At 41.4% G+C, this 19,359-nt stretch overlaps 1 long non-coding RNA gene across 4 annotated transcripts in view; it reads right to left on the bottom strand.

Annotated features, from left to right (window-relative positions):
- Positions 1–5,841: 5,841 nt before the first annotated feature.
- LOC311601766 overlaps positions 5,842–19,359 on the bottom strand; it is a 116,377-nt gene continuing 102,859 nt past the window's right edge. For 2 of the 4 annotated variants that reach the window (XR_014780647.1, XR_014780648.1), the window contains one exon: positions 5,842–6,095. This is a non-coding gene — a long non-coding RNA (uncharacterized lncRNA). Of the gene's footprint in view, positions 6,096–12,626; positions 13,494–19,359 lie in introns of those variants that run through there. The other 2 variants (XR_014780649.1, XR_014780650.1) reach the window with 1 other exon arrangement.

Below are 19,359 nucleotides of genomic sequence, written 5' to 3'. Positions count from 1 at the left end.
ACCAGGCATGATGGCGCACGCTTGTAATCCCAGCATTCAGGGAGGCAGAGGCTAGCGAATCTCTGTAGTTCAAGGCCAGCCTAGGCTACAAAGTGAGTCCACGACAGCCAAGCCTATACAGAGAAACCCTGTCATGAAAAGGAGAAAAAAGAAAAGAGGGCTATGAACAGAAGTGCTGCATAATATTTTTTATTTGCCTACCTTTAATGATTTTTTTACATATTTTTATTAATTCAGGTTACTATTTAGTGTTTGTCATTCCAACTCAAAGTACTTTCGGTAATTTTTTTTTTTTAGAAATCTGATACGGAATGCATTCTCTGAGTTTTCACTTATCTTAGTTTGTCTTCTATTTTTCTATATATATTTTTTATTTTATGTAATATTAGTCTAGTAGTTGGGACAAGAAACTGAACCTTGGGTTCTGAGTAATACTGTTTTGGTGAAGCACTTTTGGAGGAAGCATATGACTTGGGGCAGGCTGTGCTAGTTAAAGACTTTCTACTTCTGGTTTGCAATTGAAGCTGTGATAGCGCCAAGTCTCTCCCTCTCCTATGGACCCTGCCTCCACAGAAACTCTTCCTTCTACAAGGTGCCTTGGTCATGGATTGAATAAAATTTATAGAAGAGGTGTGACGATATCACAGAATCCTCCTATGCCCTGTATCTATTCCCTCTCTTAGTAACGCCTGACACAGTAGCACATTTAAAACTAACCCTTACGGACACATTACCATTCACAAAAGTGTGTCCTTTAGACATAGTCTCTGAGATTTACTCATGTACCCTTTGACTCCTTTTGGCTGTGATGAGTCTTTAGACCTCCTTGCTTGTTACTGATAATTTTGACAGTCCCAAAGCATACTGGCCAGCTGTTTTATGGAATTTATCTATAAAAAATTTATAGAATTCAGAATTTATGTATTGAGAAAACAGGTGAAGTGTAGTTCTCACACATCAAGCACATGTCCTATTAATATGACTTACCACTAACTCCTTGCTCACTTGCTTGGTTTGTTAAGCTTTTCCAGTGTAACGTTATGTTTTCTCACCACTGCTCTTTTCTATTTTGTACTAATTAGGAGGAATGCTGTAGTTTCCTGAGGGGATAGTATCTACAGAAATTATTTGGATTCTTCCCCACATGAAATTTACCTACTACTTCCCATGTATATACATATTTAATCACTAATTTCTATCACTACAGTCTCATAAATGCTTATTTTTACATTTTATATATTAGTGTAAATATTCTCTATGGTGAAATCATATAACAATATAATTCCCAGAATTTTTCCCAATTACTAAGTGATAGATGAACCTATGACAATTTTATTTGCCAATGGGATATAAGTTTGCCAAGAAAAATGTGGTACTTGTATACAGCTCCTGATGTTTTAACCTTTTCATCCACACTAATGTCATTATGTGGATTGCTATGATTTCACTTTACCTGGAATTGTTAAGATTCTTATTTGTATTTTCCCTTTCTCAAAGTTCAGAAGTTTCAGCCGGGAGGTGGTGGCGCACACCTTTAATGCCAGCACTTGGGAGGCAGAGGTAGGCGGATCTCTGTGAGTTCGAGGCCAGCCTGGTCTACAAAGCAAGTTCAGAACAAGGCTACACAGAGAAACCCTGTCTTGAAAAACAAACGAACAAAAAACCCACAAAGTGATTAAGTAGTAGACTTGAAGTGAGTGAAGGCTGTTCCCGGTTGGTCTAGTGCTACATATTCTGATGCTAATTACTGGCCCTCAACATCTGATTGCCACCCGGAGGAACACGTACTCACATACACCTGGCTTTGTTATGTAGCCCTTGCTCTACCTATTTAAAATTGATTGGTTAATAAAAAAAAATGTTAAAGCTTGGGATTTGGCAGAAAAGAGGGAGGTAGAGTTTGAGGTTCCCAGGCATGGGGTTGGGGGCCCATGTGGCAGAGGAGATAGAGGAGACAGGTACAAGAGGAGGAAGACAGAAGAAGTCACAATGGATTAGCATGGAGAGAAGCACATGGCCTGATTAGGAAGGATGGAGGAAAGCAGCCCAGATGGAGAACTTTAGTGTTTAGGGCTTGTGGATGGAGAGGAGCCCAGGGAGGAAGGATTAGAGCAGATGGCCTGGGATGGGGGCTGGGAAGTGATAAGGATAGTTTAGTAGGTTGATATCTGCCCAGTCTCAGGTAAAATGAGGCTATTCTAAAATACAACACTTGTCTGTGTGTTTATTGATTATGAAACTGAGTTAGGTAATACTGCCATAATAATTATAAGCTATTTAATAATAAACATTTATTAGATATTTTAATGTTTTCTACTACAGAAGAGAATGATTTTCCTGACAATGGAGGCTATTAACAAAAAAATAGAAACTGCAAGAGAGAAAGAAACAATTTGTGAAACTAAAATATGTACTAATGATAGAAAATTTTAGTGAGTGATCTTTTTTTAGCAAGCCAATGAAATGAATGGATTTGAACATGAGGCATCTTATTTTTTTTTTATCTAAGATGCAGAAAATAAAAATAAAAAGAATACTAATGAAAAGAGCCTAGTGTATTTGTAGAACAACATCAGACATACCCAATATATATTGTGGAAGTCACAAAAGGAAAAGGAACAGAGAACCTGAAACAATGCTTAAAGAATAGTAGCTGGAAATTTCTGAACTGTTTTTTGAGACAGGGTCTCTCTGTGTAACAGCCCTGGCTGTCCTGGATTCAATTTGTAGACCAGGCTGGCCTCGAACTCACAAAGATCCGCCTGCCTCTGCCTCCCGCATGCTGGGATTCAAGGCGTGCGCCAGCACGCCCAACTCTATTTTTAAGATAGCTTATTTGAAATCGCTTATTCGGATTTGGGTACTTGTAATGTTTATTCATTTTACAGCACTACCTCATAGTTTTCACTAGAAATGACCACTTTGAAGTTTTTAAATGGTTAATCTGGAAATCAAATTCTCCAATCATACTGAATGAATACATTATTTTTACTAGTTCTTAGAGAACTACAATGTGTTTTGATACTATTCACCCTCCCCCAATACTGACTCTCCCCAGAGTCATCTTTCATTTACCAGCTTTGTGCTTCATTTTTTTTCACTCATCAAGTCCAATTTGTGCTGCAAAATATATTCTTGAAATGTGACCATCCATAGGTGGATGGCTCAATTATAAATTGTGTGTGGCCATTGCTATAGCTGTTTAATTTTTGAGATGGAGTCTCTTTATATATCCCTAGCTGGGCTAGAAATCCCTCTGGAGATCAGTTTGGCTTTGGGTTCACAGAGATCTGCTTGCCTCTGTCTCCTGAGTGCTGGAATTAAAGAACTGTGCCACCAGGCCTAGAATACTTTACTTTTTAAGACAGGGCTGGACTCAGAGTTTACTGATTCAGCTCCACTGATTAGCCAGCAAGCTCTTGGTCTCCTTCCATCTTTGCCTCTCAGTGCTAGTTTATTTTACTATAAAATAATATGTTTCCATTACTTTCATTTATTCATTGATAATTTTACATACCTAAGAAGTGGTCTGTCAGTTACTTCTGTTCTCAAAATATTTGATAGATGAATTAAAATCAGATCCAGGCACGTATAGCTCAAGTGTGAGTATTAGTGTTCTTTTAAAAAATCTTCATAGGCAATTATAATACAAGCTTTGTTTCCAGTACTTTGAAGGTGCTATTGCAGGCTGTTTAGGATAATTTAATAATATAAGTTAATTGTTAGTTGATCAGCCAATGGCTCTGTCAATTACTAGTCTATTTTCATCACAAGAATATACACGTAGGTTTAATAGACAGATAGGACTCTATAGATAGATAAGGTAAAATAGTTAGATAAAGTCTTCAAAAACCTCAGAGACCTACAGAATATGAAACTTAAAGATGTTTTTATTATTTTAAGGATCTTTTGACAATAAGACAGATTAATTCCTGGCAACACCAGCCTACCTCAGAGAAGATGATGAGCATCACAGAACCCCCTTATGGAGTTGGCTTCAAGTGCAAAACCAGTCACTGGCAAAATGCCCTCTTTCTGTTACAGACAGAATTCTGGCTAAAAGTGGGCAAGCTTGGACACAGGCAGAGTTGACGGCCAAACTCTGACAAGACAGGGTAAGCAAGTCCTCAATAGTTCCTGCCTCACAAATAATGTCTGCTAGATATATATTGGGCCAAAAGGCTGAAGATGATGCTCCAATGTTATAGAGAGTTTTAGGTGATTGTTCAGATAGCAAACTGTCTCATCATTTGGGAAGCTGTTAACTTGCACTTCCTATTTACTCAGAAACTTAATTTTACTCTTTCTAAAGGCTCTGATGGGGTTGAAGACCAGATAGTTTAGTTTTACAATTAAGCTTAGTTGTTTAGGGGTTAAGATGTTTTTAGGTCTAGCTAGAAGTTTTTAGGTTGATAGGAATATGATAGATATTGATTTATCTTCAGAGTTGTAGACATACCAAGATAGGAGCGATATTTTCTCCAAGGTTGCCAAATACAAAAAGGCAAAACACTATGAATGCAACATTTATATAATTACTAATTGTACCATGGTCTTTCTTGCTGTATGTATTTTATTGTATATATGTGCAATAATATAAATGTATATGTAAAAGTAAAAAAATTTTTTTGAATTTTCTCCAATGTTTTCTATTTCCTTCTACGTGTTTCTTGCTTCCCTAGCTCTTCCACTTTTGGCCCTCCAGTGAAAAAGCCAATATTCTTTTTTTTTTAATTATTGATTTGTTGTGAGTTTCAGATCATGCACCCTAGTCCCACTCATCTCCCTCACCCCTTGTATCTGTTCTCCACCCTTATAATCCCCCAAATTAAAAAAAAAAACACATAATCAACACCAAAACAAAACAAATCATAGAACATATCTCATCAGGGAAGCTATAGAGTGTCCTGATATGTGCCACAGGATAACTTTCTGTCTACACATTTTCACTTGCAAATATTCATTGCAATGTGTCATTGGTTTGGTTCAAGGTCTCTGGCTTCTGTGATATCATCAATATTGGAACCTCACTAGGACTCTTGCTGGGAATCCTGTTGTTGCCTCATGCCATGGAGATCCTGCAGTTTGGATCACCCCTTTCACACTTGCCAGTTGTTCACAGATAATGTATATTTTGGGGTAGGCCAACTCAAAGCCCTGGATCTCAGCTTGGGTGGCAGCTGAGCTGGTGAGCCCACCAAGAAAGCTAGTATTCTTTACCATAGTCTTTCATTTCCTGACACAAGAGTACAGAGCAGGGAGAATGCGTTGACACAGATTTACTTCACCCTCTGGGAGCTATAGCTTCATCAAGTAGGTAAGATCTGCTCCTTCCCTGCTCCTCCCCCTCATTCCTGGAAGTCATTGGCCACCAGTCCTCAGGAACAAGGGAGCATAAGTGACAAACTGAGGGTTCGGTGGCCAGGGAGCATGACTGGAAATGACCTTCCAGGACCAGCTTTGGGGAGGCACATCAATTTCATTTGGTGTGAATGAGGATTATATAAAACATTGGAGAAGGGGGGCTCAGCAAACCCTGCGTGGGCGAATGTCATTGGCTGGAGGGCTAATGACTGAAATGCCTCATTAGCAAGGGGAGGCATCCCAGGAATCCCAGGTGCTTGCAGAACAGGTTTTCCCAGGGAATAGGGAGTTGGGCCTGTAATTTCCCTGAGGACTATGTGACATTCCTTAGGTAGAGGGCGTGGGGTCCAGGCTCCCTGAGGTAAAGAAGAGGGAGCCTCACTGACCAAGGGAGTCTTTCATTTTGTAAGGAACTCAGGGCTTCCATGGTAATGGTGGACTGTGACCTTACCAGGGTTTCCTGACACTTACCATTTGAATTTTGGTTCTTAAAGATTTGTGTTGTTGTTGTTGTTGTTGTTGTTGTTGTTGTTGTTGTTGTTGTTCAAGCCAGAGTTTCTCTGTGCAGCCTTGGCTGTCCTAAAACTCACTTTGTAGACCAGGCTGGCCTCGAACTCACAGCGATTCGCCTGCCTCTGCCTCCCGAGTGCTGGGATTAAAGTCATGCGCCACCACCACACCCAGCTTGTAAGATTTGTCTTTTCTTCCATCACATTTCCTGGGGTTGGAGCCTGTGAGAAGCAGAAAGTGTGGAGGGGAAGAAACATCTTACACTCCCTCTGATTATAAGGGTTACCCCTCTTGGTTGTTCAGGCTACGACTCCTCCAGCTTCTTCTTAGAAAGCAGTTTGTATTTAGCAACTAAGAGTAGTCAGCTTGAAAACCCGCAAGAAGATTAGACGACTCCCATACTTAAACCCCTTAGAGCGCTTCCCGATTTACTTAAAATAAGACCAACTCTTTAGTTGGTTTCCTCTAATTCCACCGCCTCCCCCATGTAGTATGATTTCCGTCTTACTTTCTCAATTAATAGACCACACCCCATCACTCATCCTAACCTCATGGGTCTTCTTTCAATTTTCAGTGCCTGGCAAACATGTTAGATTTCTCTATAGAGTTTCGATTGTTTGTTTTATTTTTATTTATTTATTTTTAAGTACAGTTTTTCTGTCCCCCAAGATCTGTGCATGGTTGATCACATTCATTTTACTTAGGTCTCAGCTCAAATGCTCTCTGGGCCACTAAACCGTTCAATTCCATTCTACCACTTTTGTTCTACTACCTTGAGAGTACTGACCCTTTCTAAAGTTATCTAATCCACATCAGTGTTCCTTTGCTTATTTCTCCTTCATCACTAAAACTGCAGTTCTCTACAGCAGGGACCATGTCTTTCTTGTTCGCTGTTATATTCCTTCCCAGTGGCCGATTAGCAGAGATTTTGGATTTTAGATTTTAGCTACTTGAGAGGCTGAAATAAGAGAATGGCTTGAGTCCCAAGGGTTGTGGCTAGCCTGGGCCATTTAACAATATCTTGTCTAAGTAAAAATACAAGATTTTACACACAGTACATTCTCAAAGAATTTTAGTGTGAATGAATTCATTTTCAGTGAATGAATATTTTCTATCTTATGTCTATATGCATATATTAAAACTACAAGTAAGTTTTATAAAGCCTATGTTTATAAAGGGTATGTAGGTTTATTACTATTATTAAAAGTGATTCAACAACATCACCTCAGGAGACACTTCAGTGCACTGAATAGTTTTGTGTAAAGCAGAACAATTTGCATTCAGTCCATTCCTCTAGCAGCTGATTCTCCTTGTGCTGAAGCTACAGTTTTATATATATATTTATTTTGCCAATTGCTTCGCCCTTCTTTGGGGGTTTTTATATAATTATTTTCAAAAAGTACTTCTTCACTGAAGTCATAATGCTTATTAGATTACTTGAATATTTCATGATTCCCCCTTGAGAATATGTGTTCCAAAATAGCTATTTTGTTTATTGCTATATTTCCAATTTCTAGAATGAGCAGTTGAAGAATGTTTGCTAAGCAAATGTGTAATATTTAATGTCTTCAGTTGCCTCACATATAACACAAATATGTTAATAGGTCATTTTGGGGAGAACAGTGAAGCTATGTTATGACGTGTGTGCCAGAAGGCAAGTTAGAGGCCCTTAGCAGTAGGGTGTAAGTGCAGCATCCCTGAGATGCTAATTCAAGTCTATCTTCCAGCAAAACTTCAAATTTACTGCAACGTTAAATATACCTTTTACCCTTCTATAGTTCAGACAACAAAAGGTAAATCTAAAAGTAACACATTTCAGCACCATGGGAAGATAATGAATCTCCTCAAGGATGTTTTGAAAATAGGAAATAGAAGAGAAATATAGATCATAAAAAGTCACTACTGAAGTTTGGGAGTTAGGGGACGTAGGTGCCACTTTGTAGACAAAAAGAACAATTTTCAATAAATAGGGATAATAATAACATGAATAGGGAGAAAAATAGCACTTGCATGTGGGTGTGTTTTTGTCACTGGAAAGGGAGCATACACCTCTTCATGGCCACTGTTATTGTTTGTTTTGTTCTGACTCCCTGCATATACTAATTACAGCTCTGCAAACCTTTTGTTATTATTTTTTTTCATGCAATATATTTTGAACATGTTTTTCCCTTCCTCCAAACTCCTCCCAGATCTCTCCCACTTCTTTCCTCATGCCACTTCTCTCTCTCTGAAAACACACACACACACACACACACACACACACACACACACACTACACACACACAAATAACAAAGTAGCAAAAATACCAATAAGATTTTTAAAAGGGCAAAGAAAACAAAATGAAACATAAACTTCCACAAATTTTCAAGAAGCAGCATCTCCGAGGTGGGTTGAGTAGATGAGCATTAACCCACAGACCCACAGCTGGACAATGTGAAGAGAGCCGGGGACTTTGGAGCATCACGAAGGCCATGGTATCTCTGAACTATAAGCACCAAACTCTTTCTTGTGTAAGTTGCCTTGGCCTCTTATCACAGCAGTGGAAAAGTAACGAAGGCAAGCTGTTTTCTAAAAGTATTTTTTGTAAAATCACTTTTATTTCATTGATTTTTTATGTCTACCATTACAGCGGTATCACAGAATTCTTATTATTGTAGCTTTGACATCATGATTTGAACCCTGTCATCCATTCTCTTTATCAACCTTATATTAGATGACGTGGGTCCGTTGGATTTTCTTATAATTTAAGGACTCCCTTGTTAATTTCTGCAGAGAAACAAGCTAGTTCTGACACATGATTTCCATTTAAACCTTAAATCACTTTGGGGAGTATTAGCACCAAAATAATGTGAATTTTCTTGTTTTGGAAAGTTGAATTTTCTTTTAAAAATGTTTTCATTTATTCTTTGAGAATTTCATACAGTTTATTTTGATCATATTTGTTCTCCTTTTCCAACTCCTCCCAGATTCCCCCTCCACCTTCCTGCCCACCCAAATTCATGTTCTTTCTCTTTAAGAAAGCAAATATTTGCATTCTCCAGCTGCTCATGAGCATGAGGTGCTAGCTGGAACATGGTCGATATACCTAGTGTTGCTCCACAGAAGAGCCACGCATTTTCCCTCTCCCAGCTGGTATTAATTGTACACAGCGTCTTGGCTTGGGGTAGGATTTTGTGCCCACTCCCCCTTCTCATGCTGGGATTTTCATCAAACTTGAGCTTGTGCCAATCCTGTGTACGCTGGCACAGTCTTTGTGAGCTCGTATGTGAATTGGTCCTGTTGCGTCTGGAAAACACTGTTTCCCTGTGGCTTTTACAAGCTTTCCCCCTCCTCTGCCACAGAGATCCCCGAGCCTTGAGAGAAGGAGCGTGATCTATACACACCAGTTAGAGACAAGCACATCAAAATCTCTCACACTCTACATGCTGTCCATTTATGGTTCTTTCTGTTAATTATCATCTAGTGCAAAAAGAAGCTTTTCTGGTAGGGCTTGAGTGAGGCACTTATCTATAGCAGGATGTTAGTAGGGCTCGTTATATTGCTATATCAATTTAACAGAATAATAGTAATACATTTTTCATTACATGTTTAGGTTCAGTCTTGGCCTCGTTACAGCCTCAGGTATGGGGTCCCTGTCATGAGCCAGGCCTTAAAAATCAATCAAAAAGTGTATACATTTCATACAACTCTTGCACCAGTAGGCATATCTCTTATAGGCAGGTCACTGTTGTAGATAGGCCATAAGGTTTCCAGTTAGGCGAGACTGATGAATATCTTTTTCCCCCAGTAACACTTACGATGCCTTCTACCATTATGAACCATAGCCATTTGAGTCTCAGCTAGGTTTCTCCATGCTTGATGGCATACGTATATGATATCTTCAGCAATAGGGTCTTACTGTCAGATTGTAAAAGATAATTCATATCAATGTTTGTGATGAGGGGTCTTTGGGACCCCTTTGACCAATGGTTTAAAATTACCTAACCCGCTGGGTGTGGTGGCACACACCTTCAGTCTGAGGAGAGGCAGGTGGATCTCTGTGAATTCAAGGCCAGCCTGATCTACAAAGCAAGTCCAGGACAACCAGGGCTGTTACACAGAGAAACCCCATCTCAAAAAAAAAAAAAAAAAAAAAAAAAAGAAAAAGAAAGAAAGAAAGAAAGAAAGAAAGAAAGAAATCAAAACCAAACCAAACCAAAATTTAAAATGACTCAGCACATTCCTAGTACAGGCAGTTTATTTGATAGTATATGATGTGTAGTTGGGATGTTGTTTTTTCCATCATTTAAACTCACTTTGTATATGGATGTATTTTAGGATGTCTTATTAATTCAGTTATTTTTTATTTTTTCTCAACAGTTTTATAGCTTGTGGTGCTTAAATTCTGAAATTTCATTGAATTTTTAGACTTTCAGAAGACAGAATTGTGGAATACACAGCATTTATCAGGTACATATGATCTAGGATAATATGATAATGTGTTAGTCTGTGGGCACGGCTGGTATCTTGGACAATGCATGAATTTTTTTTTTATCCTGGTTCTGTGACCTCCGGAAGAATACTTGTTGCCATTGAGCCGTATTTTTCTCTTTTTAAAACTTCATGAGCTGGGGTGGGTGGGTGGGGAGTGCCCCTTTTCTGAGGAATAAGGGAGAGAGAGGGAGGAGGAAAGGGGGACTGGGAGGAAAGGAGGGAGGGGGCTGTGACCTCGATGTAAAGTGAATAAATTAATTAATTAATAAAAATGAGAAGAAACCCTGAAGATCATAGCTGGGCTCAGTAGCTCATGCCTGTAATCCCAGCACTCAGGAGGCAGAGGCAGGTGGATCACTGTGAGTTCAAGGCCAGCCTGGTCTACAAAGTGAGTTCAGGACAGCCAGGGATACACAGAGAGAAACCCTATCTCAAACAACAACAACAACAACAAGACCAACAAATAAAAAACTGAATATCATCCTGCCTCATAGAGTTGTTGAGGAATTTTTAGATGAAAAAAAATGGCTAAGGGGGCTGCTGAGATATATTAAGTAACAAAAATATTGATTTATATTTCCCTTTTCATTCCTAGTTATTATTTCCAAAGGAGGGGGTGTGGGGCTTCTAGTTCCAGGAGTTTTTGGGAATACCATACAAGCTGTCTACTACCAAGTTTTACCCCCAACCCCAGAAGTTATTCTTGTATAACAATTAGATAGGTAGGATATTTTAATTTGCAACTAGATAGCAAAGTATACTGCATATAAAGAAATGATGAGAGTATTTTTAATGTTAGCTTTATAACAAAAAATAAATAGGTGAATAAAAACGTACAGAAGCAAAGTCCTGAAAGTCTTGGAGACTATAGCTTTGTGAGATGGCCATGAAATGGAATTTTGAGAGCCCTAGGAGAGTATTTCTCATGTTCTCTGGGGTTCAGATAGCTCTGGAGAATCGCGACCTGCTCTAAATAACTTGTAGATTCCTGTGTGCTTTCACCAATACAGTCGAGGAACTAACTGAAAAAAAAATCACAGAGGTAACTGTCTTTCTCTAAGGACCTTAGAACTTTGGAGAAGGGCATCAGAACTGGAATCGGTGTCTGACATGAAAAATCCCTTCACTCTGTCTCTACTGTATCACAAAGGAACATTTTTTCAATACCTACTCCCCAAATCCCATGTGACTTCAATCCAACTCGTGGATATCCTAAGAATAAATGGCTACATAGAAAAAATGGCTCTGTTTGGGCACACACTGAGCAAATGTTAGATGATATGCTGCATGTAATCTAGTTCTAGGTTTGACCTTGGGTACAACTGGCAATGAAATAAACATGGCTTGAACCACACACATTATCTGTAAAGAGGACAACCTACTAAAGGATATTTACAAGTGGGTTAAAAGTAAACCTTAAATGGGCTGGAGAGATGGCTCAGCGGTTAAGAGCGCTGGTTGCTCTTCCAGAGGTCCTGAGTTCAATTCCCAGCAACCACATGGTGGCTCACAGCCATCTATAATGTGATCTGGTGCCCTCTTCTGGTGTGTAGGCACACATGAGGCATAATACTGTATAAATAATAAATAAATCAATCTTTTTTTTTTTAAAAGTAAACCTTAAACAATTTCATTCCTCTGCTGGTAGGTGTGGATCGTCGGTTATAGAATCAACATTACTTTCTCCCAAGAACCTTAATAAAAACAAAGCACATATACTGTGCTCTGGGCAACAGATTAATTTCCATAAAGTACCACATGAAAAACTAAAACTAAAGGCAGTTTAAGGTTAATTTCACAACTCCTCGTGACTTCTACTATGAAATCATGAGTGGTTTTCCATGGGGAAGAGTTCTCCTATGCAACTGTTGAATTTTAGCAAAGAAAGATGCTAGCATGGTGCTCACCCCTCTGTTCCATTTGAATACCTGTAATGAACAGTACTGGGCCACTGGTGTTGCCAACTGTCAGGCGTCAGAGTTACCTGCCCATTCTAAAACTCCATTAGAAGCAAGCAAGTCCATGTCAGGTTTGCTTAAGGATGTTCACACACTGACAGTGAAAGAACTAGTAGCATTATTAAGATGGTCCGAGGTAATTGTCCTTTTAAGGTCGTCAGGAAGGCCTTCATCAAGATTTTTATTAGAAGCATTCTATATTAGGCTATTGAAATAACAAACCAGTGGTTTTCAAATTTCAGAAAATGTGTTATAAATTCACATTGAATCAAATTCTGGTAGATTCTAATTTGACCCCTTTGGAAATAAGTGTACAGAAATAGGCATTTTCCAGTTAACTTTAATAGGGCTTTTGAACAAGGAATGTAATTAGAACTAATTGCTGCTGAGCTTGTTCCAAGGTCTCAGCAATAAGGAGAATGTCTGCAGTAATTTGAAAGAGAAATGTCCCCTATAGGTTTGTGCAGTTGAGTACTTGTTCTCCAGTTGATGGCACTGTTGGAGGAGGCTCTAGGGAGGTGTAGCTTTGCTGGAGGAACCAAGTCAAGGAGGAGTTGAGAGTCCATAGCCTTGCATCACTTTTTCTTGCCTTTCTGCTTCATGCTTGGAACTGAAGATGTCATCTCCCAGCTTACTGTGCCAGTTGTCCACTGTCCCTGTTGTTTCTCCATCATGGATTTCAAAGGGTTGGAACCATAAACCCAAATAAGCTCTTTCTTCTATAAGTTTGCCGTTGGGTATGATGTTTTATACAGCGAGGAAAAGGAACTAAAGGTTAAATCTGTCTGATACTTGCATTCTTTTATCCTGGATCCTTAAAGGTAATTTGGCTATCCATTCTCAGTTTGAGCCTTATGAAATCAATATAGTTTTCTGTACCCAGGGGCCATCAGGTCCAGGAGCTATACTGCTCCAAAGTGTCCTGCCATTCTCAGTGCTGATTTGGAAATCTTTCCTCTGAAGAACAGCTGTGGGATTTCATGATGAAAATAGCTGGCCCTAACAAGCAAGAATTGTAAGCACCAGTGCTTACCGGGGTTTCCTGATATGATTGGCGGGAATGAAAACCAGGCTGGGTTGGAGATGTCTTAACCAGACTGAGGCTGAGACAAGTTTCTTTTAAGCAATTGGACTTCTGATGCATTTGTCAAAACAGTCGAATGATGATTGCCAGGAGACAGTGAGAGCTGTAAGCCAGATGGGGTATACAAGATGAATCTAAGACTAATTGTTCAGCCAAGCTTCTATATGCTTTGCTGACTTCCAGGAAACACAGAGATACACAGGTGAATGCTTCACTCTCTGAGGGGGCGCCTCAGTTTCTCAGCAACTGAAAGGTACACAGTGCCTCAGAAGCCATGGACTCTAACCTAAAAAACTTACGGGTGCATGCCTCTCAAGGCAGCTGGGCCAGGCCAACTCCATGATTCCCTGCAAAAGACCATGACCTAACCTCTCTAGCCTCTTGTGAGACATCTGAGGAAAGTTCTGTTTTTATCTGCCACCCAAGGGTGAGTGTTCACTGATTCGATCATCGAACACATGTCTATAGGACCTACCATAGAGGTCCTAGTGATACAGTAAGGAAGAAGGCAAACATGTCTGCTCATGGGGGGGGGGCTTGTTCATTTAATGCACAGCGTGCCCTTGGGTACTACTGTCTTTAGACTTTTGCACTTTTACTTAAAATTTCAGATTCCAATTAGCCTTGGCTTATCTGTAGCATCCAGCATGGCTCCAGGGACAGACTTGACTGGGGCATCTAGGGGATGATGAAATGGCAGACATACAAGGACAGGAATCTGAGATTTGGTGGTCTGGGCTCTCAGCTGGAGAAATCGAGACATCCTGGAATCTCGGTGTATTTATTATATACAGTTTAACAGGGAAGCTATTGCATGCACCTGGACAAGGAAGCAGGGTTATTACATGCAGATAAAGAGGCGGGGTTTATAGTATATTATGTTATGTTATGTTATATTATATTAGTATCAAGAGGGGAGGCCTAGTTAATCTCTTCAGGAAAAGTTTCTGGAGGGCATGCAGGGCAGTATCCAGACCATAACTATGCAGAGAGAGGAGGCCCTTGTGAACATTTTTCTGCACACACTGTCAGTACCTGCATTCAATCCTCCTGGGAAGGTTGTGCCAACCCTCTGAGCCTGAGGTAATGGGATCCTTGATGTGGAGTACCCATGAAAACAGCACGGACTCACTCAGGACTTCATTTACTCCCTACATTGATCCACAAGTAAAACAAAGGTAATATTAGCCCCCCCCCCCGTGGGAAAAGTACTCTGAACAGAACTTACCTATGACAAAAGGCTATCAGGGATGCCCCCTTTATGAAGACTTGTGAGAGAAGGAAAGATGCGGGACTAGATAGGAGATGTCAAGCAACTTTGCCTCAGGGATTCTATTGCTGCGATGAACCACCATGACCAAAAAGCAAGTTGAGGATAAAAAGGTTTATTTGGCTCACACTTCCACATTGTAGTCCATCACTGAAGGAAGCCAAGACAGGAACTCACACAGGGCAGGAGCTGATGCAGAGGCCGTGGAGAGGTGCTGCTTACTGGTTTGCTCCTCATGGCTTGTTCAATCAATCTGCTTTCTTATTGAACCCAGGACACCAGCTCAGGGATAGCACTACCCACAATGGGCTGGGCCCTCCCACATCAATAATCAATCAAGAAAATGCCCTAAAGGCTTCTGCACAAGCCAATATTATGGGGATTTTTTTTCTCAACTGGTGTTCCTTCTTCTAAAACGATACCAGCTCATGTCAAGGTGACATAAAACTAGCCAACCCAAACCCCAGCACAGACTCCAGGTGACCTCCTTGAGAATGCTGCAATTGAGACGGCTCTTCTGGCATGTGGCCAGGGATATGGTTTGTATACTCCCTAACGTGACGGTCATTGAACACATGAAGCCGTGGAAATTCAAACGTGTACCCAGCAGCTCTTTTCAGCAAACGGAAATTTCCAGAGGGCTGGCTTTTGGCAGCACTTCTAGCAGCCAGGGGAACCAGTCCTTCTGTTCTCAAGGGAGATTTGAGCCATGTACTGAGAAAGACTAGACTCGGATCTGTGACAGCTCGTCCAGGTCTCACATCCCATGACTCTAAAGCCCCAGGGTACTTTGAATTTCAGCCTCTTCTGCCAACCGCATAGCCCAAGTGTAGTGAATGTCCCGGAAGCAGGGCAGTCGTGGGAGCACTCTCCTCTATGGTCACTCACCGCCTCAAATTCCCAGAGGACTCTCACTGACAGGCCAGCTGAGCTCCTACCTCACTGCAGCCTTCTGCTGGAGCCATGTGGATTCCTGGGAACTCCCAGTATGCGGACCTAGAGTAGGTGTCAAAGATTTTATCCCCACCACATTCCTGCAAAGACATGACATAGCTGCAGCTACATCCTGTGTGAACCCTCTAGAGACTATTCTGGTCCCTGCGTTATTACTCAGAGGTTTAAGAAAGACACAGACAAAGGGCTGCAGCCTCCAGGAGACACAATGACTAAGTCTGTGCTGCCACCTGGTGGCCATGCCACTGAAATGACAGATAGAAGCCATAGGTAGAAGTAACGCATTTTCAGGGTATTTTCTTTTCCTTGTTTTGGTAGCAGTAGGGACCTGACCCTGAGCATTATGCATGGTTGGCAAGCTCTGAAATCCCCTATACAGGAAAAGTCATCTTTAGGGTGGGGTTTCCCCTGGGAATATAAGGAAATCTTTTGGCTCTGGGTACATTAAAACCCATGTCCTTTCTATGGACTAGTCTTTTGACCACAAGTCAGATGTAGTCTCTTGGAGAAATGTTTTGAAGAGAAATGAGCTCTTCCTTCCCATGGGTGGTCTTTGAATAGTGTGTATGCCTGTAGACTAGCCTGAACTTTCCATAAGGTGTGTGGAGAGTGGACGAAGCCCCAAGTGAATGTGTGTTGTTGACACAAGTACAGACACAAGTACAGAGCCCCAATGCCTTAGACCAATGAGAATTGGTAAAAAACCTCCCTTGGGTTGGGCTCAGAGAGATGGCAGAACCTTCTTAAAAGGTCTAACTGTGAATGTTGACAATATGAGCAGAGACTGCCTATCTCAGTTTCTTTCTCTAGGATGATTGCAGCCTGAGGTCCCTTACAGAGACCTCCTACAGAGACTGGCCAAACCTGCCTCCTTCTTTAGCTGTGTAAAATACACCCACCTCACCTCCTGAATTCAGATCTATAGAATAAATGTGCTGATTTTTCACACTGCTGTTGCAGTGGGTGTTCTCCTTCAGAGCAAGCACAGGCAGCTGCTCTCAGCTTTTTGTACGTGACTATGTGTCTGTCAGTCCTCGTTACATCATTGCCCCGGGTATGTCAGTCTCTGAGCCCTGCAGGGTGTGTCAATGTGAATTTCTTTGGGGTGTGATGGCTGCTTCATAGTGGCAGAACTAAAGGTTGAAAGAATGAAAATAAGAAGGCAGGTAGCTCACCTTTACTCGGAACCCCCACATCTTCCCTTGGGTTATTATAAAAATATTCACAAGAAGGATGTCTTGTACAAAAAAGGTTTGCGCTACATTGACCTGGAAACTGTAAGTCCAGGATCAGGGTAAAGCGTAGCTGTGTTCTGGTGAAGGTTCTCTGATGGTTCTCCTCTGCTAGCTTAGTGTATCATCACATGGCAGAATGCAGAGAGGAAGGCGGGCTCTCTTTCTTGTGACCTTTGTAAGTACACATGCTATTTATGAACATTCTTATCATTCCATAGAATTGTAATTAACTCTGAAGGGTCTACTATTTATTGGTTAGTTAGTTTGTTTAGACAGTGTCTCACTATGGAGCTTTGCTTGCTGGGAGCTCACTATGCAGACAAGGCTGGCTGCCTTGAACTCACAAAGACCCACTATGGAGTCCAGGTATTAGGGAAAGGGACACCACACCCCTTGGCTCTACCTTCTAATACCATCTCATCAGTGAGTTGGGCATCAATACTGGATTTTGAGAGATCACAAATACTCTGTCTGCAATACGTCTCCTTCACGAGGAACAGAACTGTCTCAGAAACTGGCATCTGGAATCTGGGGAAAGCATCACTTTGTGCCTCTGATATACCAGTGCTTGAAGGAGCTCGCTGCTATCAGGAGCCTGGTATTGATTTTTTGTTCACCCTCAATGCCTCTCCTTGTGGTGGGAGTGCTGGTGACCAATGAGAGACAGACACCTGAGGAAGGTAGGCAATACCAAGAAGCACTGGAAGCCAAGAAACTGCTTGAGGAGGACAGCTGGAGGGAACACCATGTGACTAGCCACTGCTGTGAGTGAAAAGCAAGTGCTGGGAGGCGGATGTCCTTTCAGATACAGTGGTACTGACCACATACATCCCAAGCTCATTCCAGCTTCACTGGCTCTGCCATTCTTGTTGAGGTGAGCTTCCTGCTGATCCCTGACAGACTAGAGAGTGTTCAGGAAATCATGCATCCTATTGTTCAGTAGCCAGAACGCTGGCAACTGCAGAGCTGTCACCATGGCTACCAGGAGATTATTTTCTATTAGGAGAACAGTGACTCATGTATGAGCAGTGCATTCTGTAGATGTCAGTGGGAACATCATGCTTCATACAGGAACTCTGACAGTCAAGATTTGCCTTTAGGGTCTGGACATTGCGTTCTCACTAACAGGCTGTCAGTGACTGAGGTGCACAGACCAGTGAGATGTGCAGTAGACTGCAAGCACAGCTGTATACATACGAGTGGTGGACCCCAGGGAGAGCTCAGGCTCTGGGGCACTAGCTATGCCTTTGGCACATTAGGAACCCAGTGCTGGGACTGGATCATAGCCCCCTCCTAACAGACTGCAGGGAAACGCTTGCTGTTCCTCCTTTGGTCCGGGGTTGAGAAGTCAGTGGTGGTGGGTGCAGCAGAGGAAAGGCACACTCTACATTCTGGATAAGCTTTTCCAGTGGGGCTTGCAGGAGGAAGTGGAGGTTTCTGGAAGTGAGGACACTGTGGACTTAGATTTTTCACAAACCTGTTTTAGAGTTCTTAAACACCTTTTCTTCCCTTCCAACACCCCAACCCTTGGTAGGAGAGAAAGGTTAGAAGGAGGAAAACAGGGGACATAGACCCCTTTACTTCTGGCTGGGTAGTGTCATTGGGTTCTTTTGGGGGGTAATTCTGATCTCAGCTGTCAACAGCAAACACACAGGAAGTCCTCCATCAGTCTCCTCCAAAGCCATGCCTTCTCCCTTTATGCTGTTTTTATACCCCTCAGAGTCCTCAGAATACAACTAACTCCAGCTGGCAAAGACTGTGCTTGGCACGAGACAATTATCAGCTGTGGACAAACTAAAGCCCAAACTGAAATCCCACACTTTGGGATTAAAACAAAAACAAATTTACATATAACATAACCCCAAACTCCCACACCAGGACACTGGTTAGTGCCACTGCAAAAAGGCAGAAAACAGAGTGAAAGACAAAACCCCAGTAAAGCATGGTGAATTGAAACTGGGGTAAAATGTATGAAGGGAGATGTGAAGAGAGAAATGTTGTGTGACAAGGCTTTTCCTGGCAGACACCACACACACCTCTCCTACTCCAGATGGAAAGCCCACAGCAGACCAAAGTAAGGGCATCACCAAAGTGCAATTTGTTGAACCAATGAGTGTTCTGTACAGGAACATGTGTGAATGGCTACTTAAGGAGGAGAAATGACTCAAAGACACAGCTGCATCCACAAAGCACACTCCAGCATGGGGGACCCACTGCTCACAAAGGGGAGAGGGGACCTGGAGCACATTTCATGGCCTACAGGTAGCTCAAAGTCTTGGGAAGTATCCTTTCCAAGTGACTCAGTTGGTCTAAACATCTTCCTATCATCTAAAAAAAAATCCTAATCCACTGTGCTAACAAAATATAACATGGAAATCATGTCAATAATAATAAAAAGTGACAAATCTCAAGCTGCCTACATAATAAAGCTTTTCATATCTCCAAGAAGAGAAAAGAGATTTCTTTTCTCCATAAATTGTTAAAATCCATAAGAGGCTAAGATGCAGCCT

The sequence above is a fragment of the Acomys minous genome (genome assembly GCF_964271855.1).
Source record: "Acomys minous genome assembly, chromosome: 7".
Classification (NCBI taxonomy): domain Eukaryota; kingdom Metazoa; phylum Chordata; class Mammalia; order Rodentia; family Muridae; genus Acomys; species Acomys minous.
The sequence above is the reverse complement of the archived record's forward strand: the minus strand, read 5'-3'. Positions and strand labels throughout refer to the sequence as shown.